Below are 20,945 nucleotides of genomic sequence, written 5' to 3'. Positions count from 1 at the left end.
AACTCATTAACCGATAAGCTGATTAAAATTAACTGCTCAGGAAAATCTTCAAAGACATTGCTTTTAAAATTAATTGGTGAGGACAGTCTTCAAAGCATATGCTTCAGCAACAAAGGAATCAAAACTCTCAGCGGTCAAGAGTTCCGGCAAGTGTGGCTAAGTATTCCTTTTTCATAATTTCACAAACTTTATAATGGGCTGCAGAAGGAATGAGGAACTTCAGTTCCATGGATAGATTGGAGAAGTTGGACTGTTTGCCTTGGAGCAGAGAAGGTTGACAGGAGGTTTGTTAAAGGTCTTCAAAATCATGAGGGCACCGAGCAAAATATACAGAGAGGAACTGCTCACATTTTTCACAGATATAGGATAATTAGAAAACGAAATAATGGCCACGTGAGGAAAACCTTTTTCAAACGTCAAGTGTTCTGGAATGTTCTGTTTGTGAGTGTGGTGGAGACAGATTCACACAGTGAGTGGTTCGGCTCTGGAATGTACTTTCTGAGACTGTGGTGTAGGCAGATTAACACAGTGCATGGTCAGGATCTGGAATGTTCTGTCTGTGAGTGTGGCGAAGGCAGATTGACATAGTGAGTGATTAGGATCTGGAATGTTCTGTCTGTGAGTGTGGTGGAGACAGCTTCACACAGCGAGTGATTAGGATCTGGAATGTTCTGTCTGTGAGTGTGGTGAAGGCAGATTCACACAGCGAGTGATTAGGATCTGGAATGTTCTGTCTGTGAGTGTGGTGAAGGCAGATTCACACAGCGAGTGGTTCGGATCTAGAATGTTCTGTCTGTGAGTGTGGTGAAGTCAGATTCACACAGTGAGTGGTTAGGATCTAGAATGTTCTGTCTGTGAGTGTGGTGAAGGCAGATTCACACAGCGAGTGATTAGGATCTGGAATGTTCTGTCAGTGAGTGTAGTGGAGACAGCTTCACACAGCGAGTGGTTAGGATCTAGAATGTTCTGTCTGTAAGTGTGGTGAAGGCAGATTCACATAGTGAGTGATTAGGATTTAGAATGTTCTGTCTGTGAGTGTGGTGGAGACAGTTTCACACAGCGAGTGGTTAGGATCTAGAATGTTCTGTCTGTGAGTGTGGTGAAGGCAGATTCACACAGCGAGTGATTAGGATCTGGAATGTTCTGTCAGTGAGTGTAGTGGAGACAGCTTCACACAGCGAGTAGTTAGGATCTAGAATGTTCTGTCTGTGTGTGGTGGAGACAGCTTCACAAAGCGAGTGGTTAGGATCTAGAATGTTCTGTCTGTGAGTGTGGTGGAGACAGCTTCACACAGCGAGTGGTTAGGATCTAGAATGTTCTGTCTGTGAGTGTGGTGGAGACAGCTTCACACAGCGAGTGGTTAGGATCTAGAATGTTCTGTCTGTGAGCGTGGTGTAGACAGCTTCACACAGCGAGTGGTTAGGATCTAGAATGTTCCGTCTGTGAGTGTGGTGGAGACAGCTTCACACAGCGAGTGGTTAGGATCTAGAATGTTCTGTCTGTAAGTGTGGTGAAGGCAGATTCACATAGTGAGTGATTAGGATTTAGAATGTTCTGTCTGTGAGTGTGGTGGAGACAGTTTCACACAGCGAGTGGTTAGGATCTAGAATGTTCTGTCTGTAAGTGTGGTGAAAGCAGATTCACACAGAGAGTGGTTAGGATCTAGAATGTTCTGTCTGTGAGTGTGGTGAAGGCAGATTCACATAGTGAGTGATTAGGATCTGGAATGTTCTGTCAGTGAGTGTGGTGGAGACAGTTTCACACAGTGAGTGATTAGGATCTAGAATGTTCTGTCTGTGAGTGTGGTGGAGACAGCTTCACATAGTGAGTGATTAGGATCTAGAATGTTCTGTCTGTGAGTGTGGTGAAGGCAGATTCACATAATGAGTGATTAGGATCTGGAATGTACTGTCTGTGAGTGTGGTGGAGACAGCTTCACACAGCGAGTGGTTAGGATCTAGAATGTTCTGTCTGTGAGTGTGGTGGAGACAGTTTCACACAGCGAGTGGTTAGGATCTAGAATGTTCTGTCTGTAAGTGTGGTAGAGACAGCTTCACACAGCGAGTGGTTAGGATCTAGAATGTTCTGTCTGTGAGTGTGGTGGAGACAGCTTCACACAGCGAGTGATTAGGATCTAGAATGTTCTGTCTGTGAGTGTGGTGGAGACAGCTTCACACAGCGAGTGGTTAGGATCTAGAATGTTCTGTCTGTGAGTGTGGTGAAGGCAGATTCACATAGTGAGTGATTAGGATTTAGAATGTTCTGTCTGTGAGTGTGGTGGAGGCGGATTCACAGAGTGAGTGATTAGGATCTGGAATGTTCTGTCTGTGAGTGTGGTGGAGGCGGATTCACAGAGTGATTGGTTAGGTCCAAAGACCTCTTGTTTTGACTTATGGTTTTATATGAGCATCGGCAAGTGATATTTTTCAATGATTGGAATCCTGATGTCGATTTCAATGTGGTAATGAACTCCTCAGTAGTTTATTTATCAGGGCAGCATGGTGGCACAGTGGTTAGCACTGCTGTCTCACTGCACCAGGGACCCAAGTTCTATTCTGGACTGGAGTCTGTCCATGTGGATCTTGCATATTCTCCCTGTGCATAGATTTCAACCGGGTGCTCCGACTTCCTCCCACGGTCCAACGTCTTGCAGGTTCGGTGATTAGGCCATGCTAAATTGCCCCTTAGTTTACCTTTGTGTGAGCGTGGATGTACTTGATGTGGTGTAATGCCCCTCAAGCTATAAGTCCCAGGAGATAGACTAGCGACCTGTTCCTCGAATAATTAGCTTCAGAAACAGACAAAAGTCTGACCTCTGCACTGTCAGGATGCAGAGAGATTGAGAGAGAGAGAGTTTATTCGTTGTTGAGTGGAGAGGGCAAAATGTGGGTCTCAGATTGTAAGGAATATTGAACAGTTGCAGAAACAGCTGCTGACTGTGTGTAAGAGAGCTGCTTGAAAAGTAGTAATATAACAGTAATGATTAGGAGAGCTACTGGTGATCACAACGCTAGCAACAATCTGTGCAAAAGAAGGCGTAATATTGTGTGAAAGAATTTTGTTAAAAAACCTATTAACCGATATTTTTGTAGTTGTGATTGCTGTCTGACAGGTCTGAAATTGCAATCTGCAGAACAAGCAAAGTTTTTAAATCCCTTTTCAGATATTGTCTCGTTACCCTGTCCCATTCTGATGTCTCTCTGAGTACCTTGTTGAACCTTAACACTCCTTCACAATGTGCACAGAATGTCAAAGGTGTCTCCACACACATCACCTTGCTCACCTGTGGAGCTAACTCCCAGACATGACCATCACCTGCAGGCCACCCTCTTGTTCGTAGAAATAGAACTGCTGAGTTCAGCATCGCTTACTGAGCCAAATTGCTGCAGCATATGCCAGACTATGCGTTTTCTGTGCCTTGCCCTTTGTGCTCGGGCATATTCCTCCAAGGTTCCCTGGCAAATTGTTGTTGCGCTACATGATTTTTTGGGGGTTAAAAGTCAGTGTATGTTCTCAGTCTTGTACGGCTTATCCCCTCAAAATAGGTCAAGAGTGAATAAGTTTTCAGAATCTGCCAAACTTTGGCTCACGCGAATTCGAAGTTGCATTCATAATTTGTTGAAAAGCTCTCTGAAAATATCCATGCGGCTGGAGTAATAATGAATGATTTTCACTTGATGGATTTTAAAGCATTGAAATGTTTCTTCCTTGTGAAAAGCAAGTTAAATATCTGCTTCCCAACATAATTTATGACTCACTAACAAATTATGAAGAATACTTGGGCTTGAGATGTGTGACCTTTTGAGAGCGCGACCTCATTGATTCTGGTGAACAATTACCAACCAAACGTGGTATTTTATGACATCTCAACCGATTAACACCGTCAAAATGTTTGCTAGCTCAGGTTGAGAAATGTGCATTTTTTTGTGAAGGTGACCTAATGAGGAAAGTATCCAGATCTATAATGATTAGATTGTGCCTTTATTTTCAATATGAACAGCACAGTAATGCTGACATTATTAAAACAGGGGCAACCACTAGCAGTGAAAATACTGAGCTCAATCTTTTTAATCCTTTTATCTTTTTGTCTTGTTATTCTGTACAAACCGTTTTCTTGTCTCTCTCCTGCTGCTGCTGCAAGGCCTCAATATTCTTTATCAAGTGGCAAAGGCCACAGACCCAATTGGCAACCTGGAGGATCTGGGAGGGGTGTCAGGAAACTCTTGAAAAACGGTTCTGGAAGCACAGAAGCCAGTGATCCTGGAAGTCACTTTATTGACATTGAGAATACCCTGTCCAAACAAAGCCACGCAGGAATGACCCAGGCCACCAGGGGGCTTAGATTGGGTGCCCATCTGCAGGAAGATGCAGGGCACAATTCTCCGGACTTACGAAAAATCGGAGAATAGCGGGCGGCGTAAATTTTTACAGACACGCTGGTCCGACGCCCTCCCGCTATTCTCCACCCCCCCCCCCCCCCACGCCCGCCTCCCGACATGAATCGCTGCCCGCCATTTTTTTACAGCGAGCAGCGATTCTCTCCTGGCCGATGGGCCGATTTCCAAGGCCTTTACGGCCGTTTTTACAAGTGCAAAACACACCTGCTCTGACCGTTCGTAAAAACGGCCGTAAAGTCCCGTTCTCGGGAACCATGGCACCGATTGGCACGGCCGTACCACGGCCGTGCCAAGGGTGCCATGGGACCGCGATCGGTGGGCACGATCGCGGGCAGCGGGTACTTACCCCGCGCACTCTTTCTCCCTCCGCCGCCCCGATGGATCCATCCGCGGGGCTTCTGCGGGGCATAACGGCTCGCACATGCGCGGGTTTCACGCACAAGCGATGACGTCATCCGTGCATGCGCGGGTTGGAGTAGTCTAATCTGCGCATGCGCGGCTGACGTCATCATAAGCGTCAGCCGTCGCTAACTTTGGCTTCGCGGGCTTAGCGAAATTCGTTAAGCCCGCGATGCCGGAGTGCACGGCCGCGCGATGCTAGCCCCGACCGGGGAGCAGAATCGGTTCCGGGTCGGGGGGGCGGAGGCTGGCGTCAAACGCGCCCGTTTTTGACGCCAGCTTCCCGATTTTTTGTAACTCGGGAGAATCGCGCCCGCAGTCTTGCTATTCGGGAAAAGAGGCAGGAAATGAGGAGGTCGGCTTGGGTAGGATGTCACGGTAGCACAGTGGTAGCACTTCTGTTTCACATCGCCAGGGACCTGGGTTTGATTCCGGCCTTGAGTGACTGTGCGGAGTCTGCACATTCTCCCTGTGTCAGCCTGGTTTCCTCCGGGTGCCCTGGTTTACTCCCACAAGCCCCGAAAGTCGTGCTTGTTAGGTGAATTGGACATTCTGAATTCTTCCTCAGTGTACCCGAACTGGCACCGGAGTGTGGCGACGAGGGGATTTTCACAGTAACTTCATTGCAGTGTTAATAAAAGCCAACTTGTGACACTAATAATGATTATTATTATTCTCTGCCTTCCACCCTCTGAAGATGCAATGTCCCCTTGAGAGGTGAGGAATATGCAGATTCTCAGCAAAGGGAATCCTTGCTCCCATCCTTGTCCTAGCCCGTCCACATCAATGATCATGTTTGGTGTTCAATGAGCTGTTAACCCAAACGTAGGTCACAAGAAACCTCGATGTGAAGCCGAGATTTGGTGTACCAAGTTTCACATGTGTTTCCAGCCCTGTCGGCAGACTTCCATCCAAATTAGAGCAGGGCTGCTCGAACAGGGAGAAAGCCTGAAGCTCGATAGAAGCACAGGATTCATAAGGATGAGAAGATGTTGAAAAATATTTCCAGACATGCCTTACTGAACCAGAGATGTTTGCATGTCAGGCATCATCAGTGAAAGTTGCAGCAAGGAGAGGAAATTCGCAGTCAGCAACTCACTCAAACTCATTTGTCTGTGGATGCCTGTCCTATTTGCGGTAGAACCTCCCAGGCCCAGGTCAGCCTTGGAGCAGTCACCGAAATAGCCACCAGAACTCTGCCTAACACTCCAGAGGATAAACATGGACAAATCTGCCTCAGAGGACAGGCAATGGAAGGGAGCAGTATTATAGAAACTACATTATTCTTGTGATGAGGGAAAGGAGATAGTTATCAATGATAAATGAGCTAAATTACTTTGTCTTAACCCATAGCCTTTTAGAATCATAGAATTTCCTCCAGTGCAGAAGGAGGCCATTCGGCCCATCGAGTCTGCACCGACCCTCTGAAAGAGCACCCCACCTAAGTCCACTCCTCCCACTCTATCCCCACAACCTCATCTAACCTTTGGACACTAAGGGGTAATTTAACATGGCCGATCCACCTAACCTGCACATCTTTGGACTCTTGGAGGAACTCGAGCACCTGGAGGAAGACACGGGGAGAATACGCAAACTCCACACAGTCACCCAAGGTCAGAATTGAACCTGGGTCCCTGGCACTGTGAGGCAGCAGTGCGAAGCACTGTGCCACCCTGATAGTTGTGCTTTTTATTTTTAATAAGAGATTACTTCTGCTGTTTGCAGAGAACATGGTTGAACAGTCACTGTCAAGTATTTTTGCCCAGGAGATATGAATGGCAGTGAGTCAGGGCTAGTTGGTACCTGCTTGTTCAGATATTCCCACAGTGCCCTGACTCACACTGCTCCTTGAGTGAGAGTAGAAGAAGGGCAAAGAGAAAGACCCAAACGTCTATCAAGCCCAGGCTGAAATTCCCGCAATTAGTTCTGATGTTCAGTGACTATTATTACGTAAGCTCAGGTTGGCAGCCATTCTTCCACAAAGGGTTATCAAATGAATAAGAAACGATGTAGCTGTGGCTGATGGAGCGGAATTTTCTTGTTCTGGAGACTGAGTATGTTGGCAGGTGGGGTTAGCACGCTTAGAACCAGATTAGTTTTGCATTGGCGAGCCCGTCTCCGAATCACCTCATATGCCTGATCCTGATCCGTCTAATCCCCTGTCACGTTATGAGGTTGACAATCCTGGTGCCAGATTTAGACGTCACCCAAGCACACACATTGGGATAAAACGTCCGGTCCTGCCCACCAAGGGTATCATCATGGTGAGAAATTTGGCGGATCATAAAGGTTCGTTCACCTCGGGCCAGGAATTTCGGGTCTCGGGCGGGTGCTACTGAGTATTCCCGCCCATTTACCCTTTGCAGCCTAGCTGTGTGGCCTGCAGGTCCTCAGATGCCCGACAGGAAAAAGAAGCTATGTGTCTCAACGTTCAGCCAATGCCCCCCCCCCCCCCCCCCGCCCGCCCCCCGACAGCACCACACAACACTGAGGGATGGAACCAACAGGTCCATCAGTGTCACCTCTGTGGGAAGGAGCTACAGAAAAGTGCTGTGCCATTGGGACCCAATACCCTGCAATTCAGGAAGAGGATGAATGATCTAACCCGGTACACCAGGGTAAGTAAACTCTCTACTCACCCCAAACACACACTCACAATTACATCAGGCACTCAAAGGATTACACCCTTCAAGGATCTCATGCACAACTGGTGGATGGGACATCACTAATGAATGTCTCACAACATCAGCACCATCTCATCTGGCATCCCTTCAGCATCTTCGGCCCTTACCAGAGAGGCTCAGCACACACAGCCTCTTAGCCATCCCTTCTTATCACATTTGTCTTTATCCTGGCCAAGCTGACCCACAGCAGGAGGGAGAAATCTCAGACCAGTGGCAGGTCGGTGGACCAGGAATTCATTCTGCTCGAGGAGGAGGCAGCCATGTTGGCCAGGGGAAGGATCCATTCATGAAAACCTGTCACTGCGTTTATCTGTATTCTCCACAGCGCACAGACCTCAATGGGTGCATATATGGCCAACCTTGCCTGCGCCCCACAGCACCCAGTGTGAGCAGCCCTGCCTGCGTCCCACATCACCCAGTTAGAGCAGCCCTGCCTATGCCCCACAGCACCCAGTGTGAGCGGTCCTACCTATGCCCCACAGCACCCAGTGTGAGCAGCCCTGCCTATGCCCCACAGCACCCAGTGTGAGCAGTCCTGCCTGCGTCCCACAGCACCCAGTGTGAGCGATCCTGCCTACATCCCACAGCACCCAGTGTGAGCAGCCCTGCCTATGCCCCACAGCACCCAGTGTGAGCAGCCCTGCCTATGCCCCACAGCACCCAGTGTGAGCAGCCCTGCCTATGCCCCACAGCACCCAGTGTGAGCAGTCCTGCCTGCGTCCCACAGCACCCAGTGTGAGCAGCCCTGTCTACGTCCCACTGCACCCAGTGTGAGCAGCCCTGCCTACGTCCCACAGCACCCAGTGTGAGCAGCCCTGCCTGCATCCCACAGCACCCAGTGTGAGCAGCCCTGCCTATGCCCCACAGCACCCAGTGTGAGCAGCCCTGCCTGCTCCCCACAGCACCCAGTGTGAGCAGCCCTGTCTGCGCCCCACAGCACCCAGTGTGAGCAACCCTGCCTACGTCCCACAGCACCCAGTGTGAGCAACCCTGCCTACGTCCCACAGCACCCAGTGTGAGCAACCCTGCCTACGTCCCACAGCACCCAGTGTGAGCAACCCTGCCTACGTCCCACAGCACCCAGTGTGAGCAGCCCTGCCTACGTCCCACTGCACCCAGTTAGAGCAGTCCTGCCTACGTCCCACAGCACCCAGTGTGAGCGATCCTACCTATGCCCCACAGCACCCAGTGTGAGCAGCCCTGCCTGCTCCCCACAGCACCCAGTGTGAGCGATCCTGCCTGCGTCCCACAGCACCCAGTGTGAGCAACCCTGCCTGCGTCCCACAGCACCCAGTGTGAGCAGCCCTGCCTACGTCCCACAGCACCCAGTGTGAGCAGCCCTGCCTACGTCCCACAGCACCCAGTGTGAGCAGCCCTGCCTGCTCCCCACAGCACCCAGTGTGAGCGATCCTACCTGCGGCCCACAGCACCCAGTGTGAGCAGCCCTGCCTACGTCCCACAGCACCCAGTGTGAGCAGCCCTGCCTACGTCCCACAGCACCCAGTGTGAGCAGCCCTGCCTATGCCCCACAGCACCCAGTGTGAGCAGCCCTGCCTTCTCCCCACAGCACCCAGTGTGAGCGATCCTACCTGCGGCCCACAGCACCCAGTGTGAGCAGCCCTGCCTACGTCCCACAGCACCCAGTGTGAGCAGCCCTGCCTACGTCCCACAGCACCCAGTGTGAGCAGTCCTGCCTACGTCCCACAGCACCCAGTGTGAGCAGTCCTGCCTGCGTCCCACAGCACCCAGTGTGAGCAGCCCTGTCTGCGTCCCACAGCACCCAGTGTGAGCAGCCCTGCCTACGTCCCACAGCACCCAGTGTGAGCAGCCCTGTCTGCACCCCACAGCACCCAGTGTGAGCAGTCCTGCCTACGTCCCACAGCACCCAGTGTGAGCAGCCCTGTCTGCACCCCACAGCACCCAGTGTGAGCGATCCTGCCTACGTCCCACAGCACCCAGTGTGAGCAGTCCTGCCTACGTCCCACAGTACCCAGTGTGAGCAGCCCTGTCCGCACCCCACAGCACCCAGTGTGAGCAGTTCTGCCTACGTCCCACAGCACCCAGTGTGAGCAGCCCTGCCTACGTCCCACAGCACCCAGTGTGAGCAGCCCTGCCTACGTCCCACAGCACGCAGTGTGAGCAGCCCTGTCTGCACCCCACAGTACCCAGTGTGAGCAGCCCTGTCTGCTCTCCACAGCACGCAGTGTGAGCCATCCTGTCTACTCCCCACTGACTTCCTCGTGGTCGCTTGCCATTGTGGAGCTCGGAGGACAGCACTTGTTTCGGGAGTCTTGTGTCACACATGCAGGCAATATGGCTGCCACTTCGCAGTTGGCTGAATGTGACCAGTGCTAAGATACAGATGAAGAGGATACTTTTTCTTTCAGAGCGTCATCAGTCCTCGGAATTTGTTTCCCCAGACAGCAGTGGGGCCTGGGTCATTGAATATATTAAGTCTAAGTCAGGCGGACATTTGATCAACAAAGGAGTCAAGGGTCATGGGGTGTTGGGGGGCGAGAACAGGAAGGTGGTGTTAAAGCCACAGTCGGATCAGCCATGAACTTAATGAATGGTGGAGCGGCTGGAGTTGCTAAATGATCTAACGCCTGCTCCTAATTCTTATGTTCTTATGCCACAGCAGGCTGGTCCCACTGAACTTAACTGACACTCTTTGACAGACAGTAAATTCAATATATTCCAGGAATGAATTGGTATAAGCGGAGAGCTGGAAGAAGATTCCAGATTGTCATGACAGTCAAAGAATCGTGTCTGTTAAGCGATGAGTAAAAAGGAGGCAGAGAGAATGAATTATTAAAAACGAACGTGTAAAAGCTGTGATTGTGGTGTGCACGTTGTGATCTTTGATTCTCTGAGCTGCCACTTTGCCTAAACGAAAGCTTCTGACTGGAATTTCTGCCCTGTCTGCCAGACATTCCTGATAGCGCACGTTTAAAATGAACTTTCAGCTCACAGGCAATTAAACCTCTGCTCTTATTTCCCTGAGATACAATCAGCTCCCATCAGTTTCTCAGGTCATCATCGCCCAAGTGTTGCAAAACAATTTGCCCTGGAAAAACAAACTGCCATTAGTCCCGTTGCTCTCCTTTCCCTCGATCCCCTGCCTGAGAAAAGAGATCGGAGAATTCTGGATTAGGTTTGACCAGCCCCTTGAGTGCTGTTTCCTCTTATTCATCTGCACTGACAATGTAGCCCCCTTCCCTCAAATCTTTCAAGAAGACTTCAGATAACCCTCGGAACCTTGCCAACATCAAGAGAGGGGGGGGGGGGGGGGGGGGGGGGGGGAAGATAATAAAGGAAAAGAAAAACCACAATCGTTCATCCCAGTTTGAAATCCATTATTCTCTGTATCCCCCAGATAAAAGAATGATGATTTCATCATTTATCAAAGAAAGCGAGTGAAATCCCCTGATATCCAATCAGCAACATGACTGGCCATCTTACCAGAGCTGTCTTTTGTTCTTTAAATGTATGTCACAATGAGATACTAGCTGCACTCTCATCTAATACTTACCAGAGTGTATGTTTCATCATTAGCATTGTGCAGTGTTTGGAAGCACCGCTGGAAACATAATTAAAACAAAACTTTGTGCTTAAAGTGCACATTTTAATTGTTTTATGAATATTTTTCTATGAGAGCTGTTGTAGCAATACGGCATTTCAACAATTAGCATAAAGGCCGCATTATTTAAACCGGCCCCAGATGAATAGTAAAGAAGTCCTAAACACTGGAAGGGAGGCCCAGAATTGATTTGTTAATCTTAGATCCTGAATGCCCTACAGGGGAAACTTGTAATCATTACGGACTGTAAAATAGTCGGCGTTCCTTTCAGTGAAATAATAAAAGCTCAAGAACTGTAACCCCGATGAGAAAATGAAGCAAATATTTAACAGCATTTTGAGTTGCACTGGGAGGAAGTTAGAAGGATTTGTCACGAGCCGCTGGAGCCCAGGGCATAGGAGCTGAGTCTGTACTCATCTTCGGACATTATTATAGAAACTCATCAAGTTGGGCCTGTCCGTGGTGAAATAATGTAGAACTTGTCAAATCGCCAGTTGCGATTACTTGGAAGGCCCAAAATAATATGAACAGCTTATTTGCATTGGAAAGAACCACCATTTTTGCCAATTTTTGATCTTTGGGTCATGTGAAGTGGGCAAAGCACATCGGACATACATAGAAATTGATGGAAATTACAATCAGGAGAGCTGGGTAACAGTGAATTGATGTGACGTTGTCCACTTTATACTCTCCTCCAAAATTATAATTACCATAGTTTTTAGCAGTTTTTATTCATTCTCGAGATCAGCTGGCCAGGTTGGCATTTACCATGCATCCCGAGATTGCCTGTATCTGAAAAAGATATGTCAGGTCTACTTCTCGAACCCCTGATTGCCATTATCTATTTTAGCAGTTCGATACACTGGGTGACTTATTGGCCACTTCCAAGGGCACTTAAGAGTTACCACGCTTGTGGGGGACCGGAGTCACATATAGTCCAGACCAGGTAAGGACAGCAGTTTTCCTTTCCCAAATGCCAATCCAGCTGCTTTCTGGTGATCTTTACTGGACTAGCTTGTTATTTGCAGTTTATCTTTAGGTTGAATTCAAGTCATCAAACTTGCTGTGGCAGTCCATTCTCTCGGCTATTAATCCAGTAGCATAACCGCATAGCACACTGCAGCCCTGTGACAAATACATTTATTCAAAATTCAATTCCGCCATATCCCTGAATCAACCGTGTCCCCAGGAATGCATTAAATTCTGCCTTGGACTCAGTAACATGGTTTGATTCACAGCCTGCCGTCGATCATTTATTCCACAAGTTTCAGTGAAAACATTCTCCCTAATTTTGCTTTTCATTCTATCGTTATTGTAAGTGCACCTCACTAAAGCTCTCACTGTAGGTGAAGAGCTTTGAGATGTCTCTGAGATATGGGCAGCATAGTGGCTAGCTCTGCTGCCCCACAGTGTCGGGGATCCGGGTTCAATTCTGACATTGAGTGACTGCCTGTGTGGAGTTTGCACGTTCTCCCTGTGTCTGCGTGGGTTTCCTCCGGGTGCTCCAGTTTCCTCCCAGAGTCCAAAGATGTGTAGGTTAGGTGGATTAGCCTTGCTAAAATTGCCCCTCAGTTTCCGAAGATGTGCAGGTTAGGTGGGGTTGCGGGGATGAGCCAGGGGAGTGGACCTGGGCAGGGGGCACTTTCAGAGGGTCGGAGCAGGCACAATGGGCCGAATGGCCTCCTTCTGCACTGTAGGGATCCTGTGTTGAGACACAGGGGTTTCGGTTTATTTCTTTTATCTTTATTAAAATTCAAAATGGGTGCAAAGTGTATCAATGTAGCCGTGGGACAACTTGTACACCACCTGCATAGTTGTTGGTTCCATAGCTGAATTAAGAGAGACCATCTTTTAGCCAAACAGGGTAGATGGTTAAAACAATTATTGGCACCGTTAAGTATGTTAACGCAGGGTCCATGATCTATTGAAGGAGCTTGAGATGTGCAAAATTACTTTCCAATAAATGGGATAGGTCTCACAGAGGCTGACAACAAAATCCATAGAATCCATAGTATTTCCAGTGTGTTTAAAATGTATGTTCTATTTTAAATTTGGGAAAGGATTTACTTTTGACCAGCTCCTGCTTTGCTTCATCCACCTCCCACCTCACACCCCCTCACAATCCAGAACTATCCTGACGGGAACAGACCCACAGGCCCAGCTCCGACTCCTCTAATTACCATCTCAAATGAACTCTCATGAGCATTAACCCGCTCATTTACATATGTAAGAAGCTAATACTTGCTTTAAACGCCCGACAGTGTACTTGGAAAAATTACCCAAACCAATATCAGGTTAGGCACCTTTCAGCCTCGGTTCTCTGAGCATTGGTCATTGCTCCCCGAAATTAGCCCTTGTCGCATTCATTAAGTGGTTCAATATTACCCCAATGGATGGTTGCAGTGAAACTGGACTCAACCCCTTTTTTATTTACAGGAGTGGAGCTTGTACCCACAACCCCGTTTTAAAAATGTGTTCACAGGATGTGGGCTTCATTGACTGGGCCAATATTAGTAGCCCATCCCTAATTACCCTTGAGAAGGTGGCAGTGAGCGGCCTCTTGAACCACTGAAGCCGATGAGGTGTAGGTGCGCCCACAGTGCTGTTAGGGAGGGAGCTCCAGGACTTTGACCCAGCGACAGTGAGGAAATGATGGCGCAAAGTTCTACCAGCAGAACCAAACTGACAAGAACCCAAATACATCCAAAATAAACAGGTTAATGCCTCTGTTAAAACAACAGCAGAAGAATTGCTTACAAGTTTATTAAGAGGTTGTTGGATAAACTGGGGCTCATAACAACAATGTACTGTGTTCCTGGATGCATAAATATTAGATGACAACACAGAGAGCTCTGTAGTCTCTCTGGTAACATCTAAATTTATCCAAAGTAATGTGATCCCACCGTGACTATACAAAGCACCCAAATACAGAACGCCAGCTCCCATTTTTATCTGTTCAGTCATAACCAAAAAATCTCTTGCTCTGGTTTCTCTTCTTGCTCCCACACCATCACCTTTGCAGTCCCCAATTATTCATCTTTGTTCCCCCTTCCTCCTAATTTCCAGTATGTGCAGCCCCCTGGTAACACATCAGGTCCCACGAATACATCAATGAGATCCATGTCAACCTCGCCACTACTTCTCTCAATTTCCGCACTGCTTCTGCTGAATGACATTCGCCCATCACCTCTGTGCTCACCAACCTACATTGGATCCCTGACATGACCTTGCCTCAATTTTATTCTCTATTTCTGTGACTTCCTTCAATCCTACAACCCTCCGAGAGCTCTGCCCTCCCTCAATTCTAGCCCCTTAGATATGTTTCAACTTTAATCATTCCATTGTTGGTGGCCATAATCTTCAGCTGCCAGACCCTAAACTTTGGAATTCTTTCCTTAATTCTCTCTGCGTCCCCATGTTCTCCTTTAAAAAGCTCCTTAAACCTTGCCTTTTGACCAAGCTTTTGATCACCTGTCCTGATATCTCCTTGTGTAATCCATTGTAAGAGTTCTTTCTATTTATTTAGCTTTGTTCCACTTATTTTATTTTATTATTTTTGATCTGTGGACCGATAATCGGAATGTGTCTTTAAGCAGAAGAGTTTTTGCCAGGACCGTGTGTTCCTAGATTTTGTACTTTGGAGAGGATAAACCAGACTCATAGGCACCGAGTGAATCTTAGGGACCGGTTTTGGAACAAGTTGGTTCGATTCGCCAACCAGCAACTGGTAGGTTAGGCAGGGATAGTGTTCTGCCTGACAACAGTCAGCGATCGGTTCCTGCCAGGTAGTTTTTGTTGGAGACAACCTGCAAGCAGCCTCTGGGCCCTCACAGGACAAGGAGCTGTGTTTCTCCCTTTCTCTGCTGCCGGTTTCCAGCTGTCTTTATGAGTCTGCAGTGAAGATTGTTATGAGCTGAAGGAAAAGAAAGGACCAAACGGAAGGCCTACCCTTGAGAAAAAAACTAATTGGAAGGCATCCATCTGAATCAAAGATCCTTATTCTTTTATTTTATTATATTTTCTTTACCTCTCACCCACCCTTTTCCCTTTGTGTTTGTTTGTGTCTGTGGAGAGTGGGGTGGGGGGGGGGGGGGGGGGGGGCGACCCTAGAAAGAGGGGCGGGGTTGGAATTTAGATAATAAATAGCCAGTTGTATATATTCTACTTATTTAACATAAAATTACTGCAAATAATAAAAGGTTACTTGTGTTTAAATTTTACAAACTGGTGACTATGGTCAATTGAACTCAACCAAAGCCAGTGGTATTAATATAAAATCTTATTGCACCTGTGTCGACACTCCGGGTCAAGCCAGGCTGGAATTGACCACACACTAACCCAGGGCTTTGTGACAGATTTTGTATGGTGATGCTCATGTGCAGCCACTTGGGACATTTTAGCACACTGAGCGCACTAGATAAATGTAAATTGTTGTTGTTGTGTAATCCCTGAATGGGCTTCGGTGGTACACAATTGACACTTTGCCCTTGGGCTCACAAAAGACAAGCCACTGGAAGATCAGTAGTAATCACAGGACCATTCCCTAGTAAAAATCAGTTAATGACAGGAGGGGAGAAAACTTAAAAAAAACCCAAATAATCTTATCAAGTGTCAACTTCCAGTTATACCGCTTTGTAAATGCTCCGAGCCCAGAAACAGAGTAAAATGAACAGGAGCGTGACTGTACTCCAGTATTCTGCAAGCAGAGCTTCTAATGAAGATGTATTCTCACATCGATGTTGGAATCATGACAGCCTTCATGTATAATTTAAATTTGCTGGTTTTAATCTCTTACCTTCTGTTAAGCTGTCATTTTGCCTTCTGGAAAAAAAAATATCGAAAATCCATGAAAGTGGGAAGATCATTATACTATCCAGGGTCTTGTTAAAAAAGAGTCATGCATATTTTACAAATACCAGCTCATGAAACGAATTTGAAATATATGAATTAATTGGAAAGACCCCTAGATACATTTCGTAATGAAATAATTATAGCGTGAATTAACCCTTTGAGAGCTGTATTTCTACAGTGTAGTTAGAAGTATTGTGAAAATGCTCCACCAAAATCCTCAAGGTTTAATATAGAAATCTGTGGATGTGCGTATTATATAACAATAATTGATTTGGCAAACAGTTAGAAACCATTTAGGCTTCTCTCCCTAATTAGATGCAAGCTAAACTTTTTAATCCAATTACCAAATTGTAAGGACTTCATTTTGTTCTTCATTTAAAACAAAAAAAAATGCTGCAATTCCAGTAATATTAAAAATAAATGTCTGTCCCAATGGCCTAGTGAGTAGATACATCAATGGTCCAGCACTTAAGCATGAAGGCTAGCTCAATTGCGTTCCCGTCCTTATTGAAACCCACCAACCAAAAGAAGAGGATTGGTAACTCAATTAGGTGGATTCTTTAATTTGAAGAGTTGTAACTATATACAACAATATCTGGGAGGTTAGCTTTCACATCTAGGGGGTCATTTTGAGCCACGTTAGTCGTGAGCATAAACGGTAACGTGGGCCCAAAATACTGCGCGAGTCGGGAACCAATTTATGAGTCAATTTAACTTTAAAGGACAAATCCCTCTGATGATTCACTGCATTGATAAGACATCTACCTCACAATGCTACGGTTGATAGTGACATTTGAAGGTGTGAAAGCATTTTACACTTACCTTCCAGAATGTTCTGGATTCTTCAGGGGGTTTTCCATTTTTTCCCCCACAAACTGTCAGACCTGCCGTGGATTTCCAAAACTCTGCGTCAACAGATGAAAATGGTGTGTGGGAGAAAAAAATGTTTTTTTCCTGCCATTTAAAATGGGGAACCCAATGCGAGTAGGGACAGTTGTGTACAGTACATGTTGGACAATCCCGACCCCCTGAAAGACCAGAGGAAAATGATGGGTGCGGTTCAGCTGAGAAAAGTTAAAGTCCGCTTTTTGGGCGCATTTGGCAGGGATGTACCGAGATTCACCCTGCTGTTCACCGGCACTTTGTTGGTATTTTGAGCCCCAGAGAGTTTCTCCCTATCACAGTTCAGTCGAGCTCAGCTTGCCAGCAGGAACGGGGCTCCATTTTGTCTGGCAGCCCTGATCTCTACACCCCCCCCCCCCCCCCCCACTTTCTGGCTGCCGCCGCTTTATTGACCGCCCCCCTTACCCCTCAACCTTGTCGAGGTCCCTGGAACCCCCCCTATAATTAGCCAGATGCACCCTGAGCCCAATACCTGGCAGTGCCAGCCTGGCATTTACCTTGATACTTTGGCAGTGCCAAGGTGCAAAGGGGAATGCCAATTTACCACCTTGCCCTGTCGCCGACCACCCAGGGGTCTCTAATAGACTGCGAGACCCCTCAAGCTGCCGTCACGCCTGGTCCCGTGTTTGTGCAAACCAATGCTAAATGGCGCTCTGGTGAGATCCCGGAGGTGAGACCGGTGACTCCCGGGTGGCGGGTACATACGATACATTCAGAGCTGGATCAAGCCCAGCGAGGGCAAAATCTAGATTTGAACGGGCGGAACGAGTTGGGTGACTATCGATTGGTCCAGTGTCCAGCGCAAGCCCGATTTGGGGCCATCGCTCGATTCACCCGTTGCATCCGGATCAGCACCGGCCGCAGTGCGGTCACTGAATTGCACCCAAGTGGGGTTGGGAAGGAGGAAAATCGGACTTCCATCAAAATAAAAACGAAGTGTGGCCATTCAGGTACCGAAATGCATCTCCACCCCATACCTTCAAGAATTAAACACTCCCTCAGTATGATACTGAATTGTACATGCAAACGACTTGAGTGGGGTTGAACACATGGGCCTGAATATTTTGGATGGCTCGAGCCCCACCATTTGGAGATTTGGTGAGGAATTCCGACTATCGACTCTGACAAACCTGTTGCCATTTTCCCTCGAATGAGAGTTGATTCCATACTCGTTTGGACATAAGTCGCACCTCAGAAAGCTGACGACTGATCAGATTGGCTGACATTTCTCCACCCCGACCAGGCATAGCATTGCGGTGGCTGGAAGAGGCACTGCAACAATGTGCCTGGGGCTAAGTGTTGGGACATGGAGACCGGGGGCGGGATTCTCCGCCGGCATGATTCTCTGTTTTGCCGCGCCCAGGGGTTTCCCGACGGCGTGGGACTGCCCCACAATGGGAAACCCTATTGACCGGTTGGTGTAACAGAGAATCCCGCCGGCGGGTCGGGGCAGAAATGTGGCGGTGTATCCAGCCCCAGGAGTCCCAGGGACGGGAGGACGGGGTCTCCCGGGAGGGTTGTGAGGGAGATAACTGGGGTGATGGTAGATAGGTCTGGGAGAGAAGGGACTAAAGGCCCCTGGACTTTAGTAGGGAGGGTGACCCCAGCCAGTAAGAAGATTCTGACGGAAAGCTTTCGGGCAGCACGGTAGCATGGTGGTTAGCATAAATGCTTCACAGCTCCAGGGTCCCAGGTTCGATTCCCGGCTGGGTCACTGTCTGTGCGGAGTCTGCACGTCCTCCCCTTGTGTGCGTGGGTTTCCTCCGGGTGCTCCGGTTTCCTCCCACAGTCCAAAGATGTGCGGGTTAGGTGGATTGGCCATGCTAAATTGCCCGTAGTGTCCTAAAAAGTAAGGTTAAGGAGGGGGTTGTTGGGTTACGGGTATAGGGTGGATACGTGGGTTTGAGTAGGGTGATCAATGCTCGGCACAACATTGAGGGCCGAAGGGCCTGTTCTGTGCTGTACTGTTCTATGTAAAAAGCCCTTAATTGACTATTAGGTGGTCATTAAGTGGTCATTAAGGGCTATAAATGGTAAAAGGACAGGTGTCCCGTCCAATGGCCCTGCCCGCATATTTGTAAAATTACTTCCAGGTTGAGGTTTAGGCGGGTGAGATACCAGAGGGAATCCCGTCTCTGCAAAGTCCACCCCCACCCCCCACCCCACCCCCACGTCAGTACCCCCCTGGAGGGAGCATAACGTTCAGACCATAATTTTCTGACTCTGAGACAGGGGTGCCACCATTTACCCAAAGGAATACAACATTCTTGGTGTTGTACCTGGTGGCATTTGGTACAAAATGGAAAACTTAAACAAGCTAGTATGTCACTGAGACTAATTCCAACAGCACTGGGCCAATTCCCATTCTGCCTGGAACACACCTTAATACCTTCCTCTCCTTGTCCTGGACCTGAGGGGAAGGCAGTGGTAAACCGCCTCTGACAAAAAGAAAAGGGCTCAGGGTGTAGCATCGCTGGTCAATGAGCCAAGGATCTGCCTTTGGGCAGAGCAGACACACATACACATATACATGAATGAATTATGTTGGAGACTGGGAGAACTCCCTGCTCTTCCTTGAAAATGCTATTTGATGTGCCCACCAGACTACTGGCTCAAAATTGCTTCTATGTTTTAAGTTATCTTATCCTGCAACGTGTTCCTTACAAAATAGTTCTACCAGCCTGAGTGAGAATTGGAAGCATTTTAGCATCTATTAAGATTTTTATCTCACAATGTGAAATATTAAGGCACGCTTCAATGAAAAGTACACAGATACAGTTCAATCGAAACATTAGTAATGTCGAGTAATTTTTCAGAGAGGAACAGAGTCTTTCCTTTGCAGTATTCTCTATAGCAGCTTAGGAAGGTCAAGTGACAAAGGGAAATGTAAACGAGACTGATAAACAGCATTAATTACAGTCTGTGAACAATCCTGCCGCAATATATTGCTCATTACAACCCACTTCCCTCCTAAAATGTAATTGTTGTTAATTCTTCAATCATTTGCCTCTTAAATAACATAGTATTAGCAGCAATGAATATTAACCATTTCTCTGCTGTGATATTGAATCTTCCAAACTTGTCAGAAAGTTCTGTTGCTTCCTCATTGAGATAATTGAGACAGGGTTACATATTTTACAAGCCTCTGGCAAAATACATTCCAGGCACAAGATGGGCACAAACCCCCTGGCACTTCTTTGTGGAACACCAGCATTACATATCATTTAACTCCGACTGTTCTGCCACAATGCTTTTGTGCTTGTTCTATTATGTGAGGGGACAAGGTGACACAATGGTCAGCACTGCTGCCTCACTGCACCAGGGACCCAGGTTCAATTCATGTCTTGGGTGACTGTGTGGAGTTTGCACGTTCTCCCCGTGTTTGCCTGGGTTTCCTCTGGGTGCTCCGATTCCCTCCCACAGTCCAAAGATGTGCAGGTTAGGTGGATTGGACATGCTAAATTGCCTATTAGTGTCCACAAATGTGCAGGTTATGTGGATTAGCCAGGCTAAATTTCCCCTTAGTGTCCATGGATTTTATTAATAATAATAATCTTTATTGTCACAAGTAGGCTTACATTAACACTGCAATGAAGTTCCTGTGAAAATCCCCTAGCCACCACACTCCGGCGCCTGATCGGATACACAGAGGGAGAATCAGAATGTCCAAATTACCTATCAGGCACGTCTTTCGGGACTTGTGGGAGGAAACCAGAACACCCGGAGGACACCCACGCAGACACGGAGCGAACGTGCAGACTCCGCACAGAGTGACCGAAGCCGGGAATCGAACCTGGGACCCTGAAGCTGTGAAGCAACAGTGCTAACCACTATGCTACCATGCTGCCCAGGTTAGCTTGGGTTATGGGGATATGTTGGGGGGGGGGGGGGGGGAGTGAGCCTAGGTAGAATGCTCTTTCAGAGGGTCAGTGCAGACTTGATGGGCCGAATGGCCTCCTTCTGCACTGTTGGGATTCTGTGGATACTCAGCTGTAGCCAAGGTGATGAACGGACACTTTAACTCCTCAGCATTCCCGTTACATTCCTTTACTTCTGTTAATTGGTATACAGTATTAACCCTTTCTAGATTTATGGCTTCTCCAGGCATCCCGCTGTCAGCCGTGACACATC

Source organism: Scyliorhinus canicula, chromosome 16 (genome assembly GCF_902713615.1).
Source record: "Scyliorhinus canicula chromosome 16, sScyCan1.1, whole genome shotgun sequence".
In the NCBI taxonomy this organism is placed as follows: domain Eukaryota; kingdom Metazoa; phylum Chordata; class Chondrichthyes; order Carcharhiniformes; family Scyliorhinidae; genus Scyliorhinus; species Scyliorhinus canicula.
The sequence above is the reverse complement of the archived record's forward strand: the minus strand, read 5'-3'. Positions refer to the sequence as shown.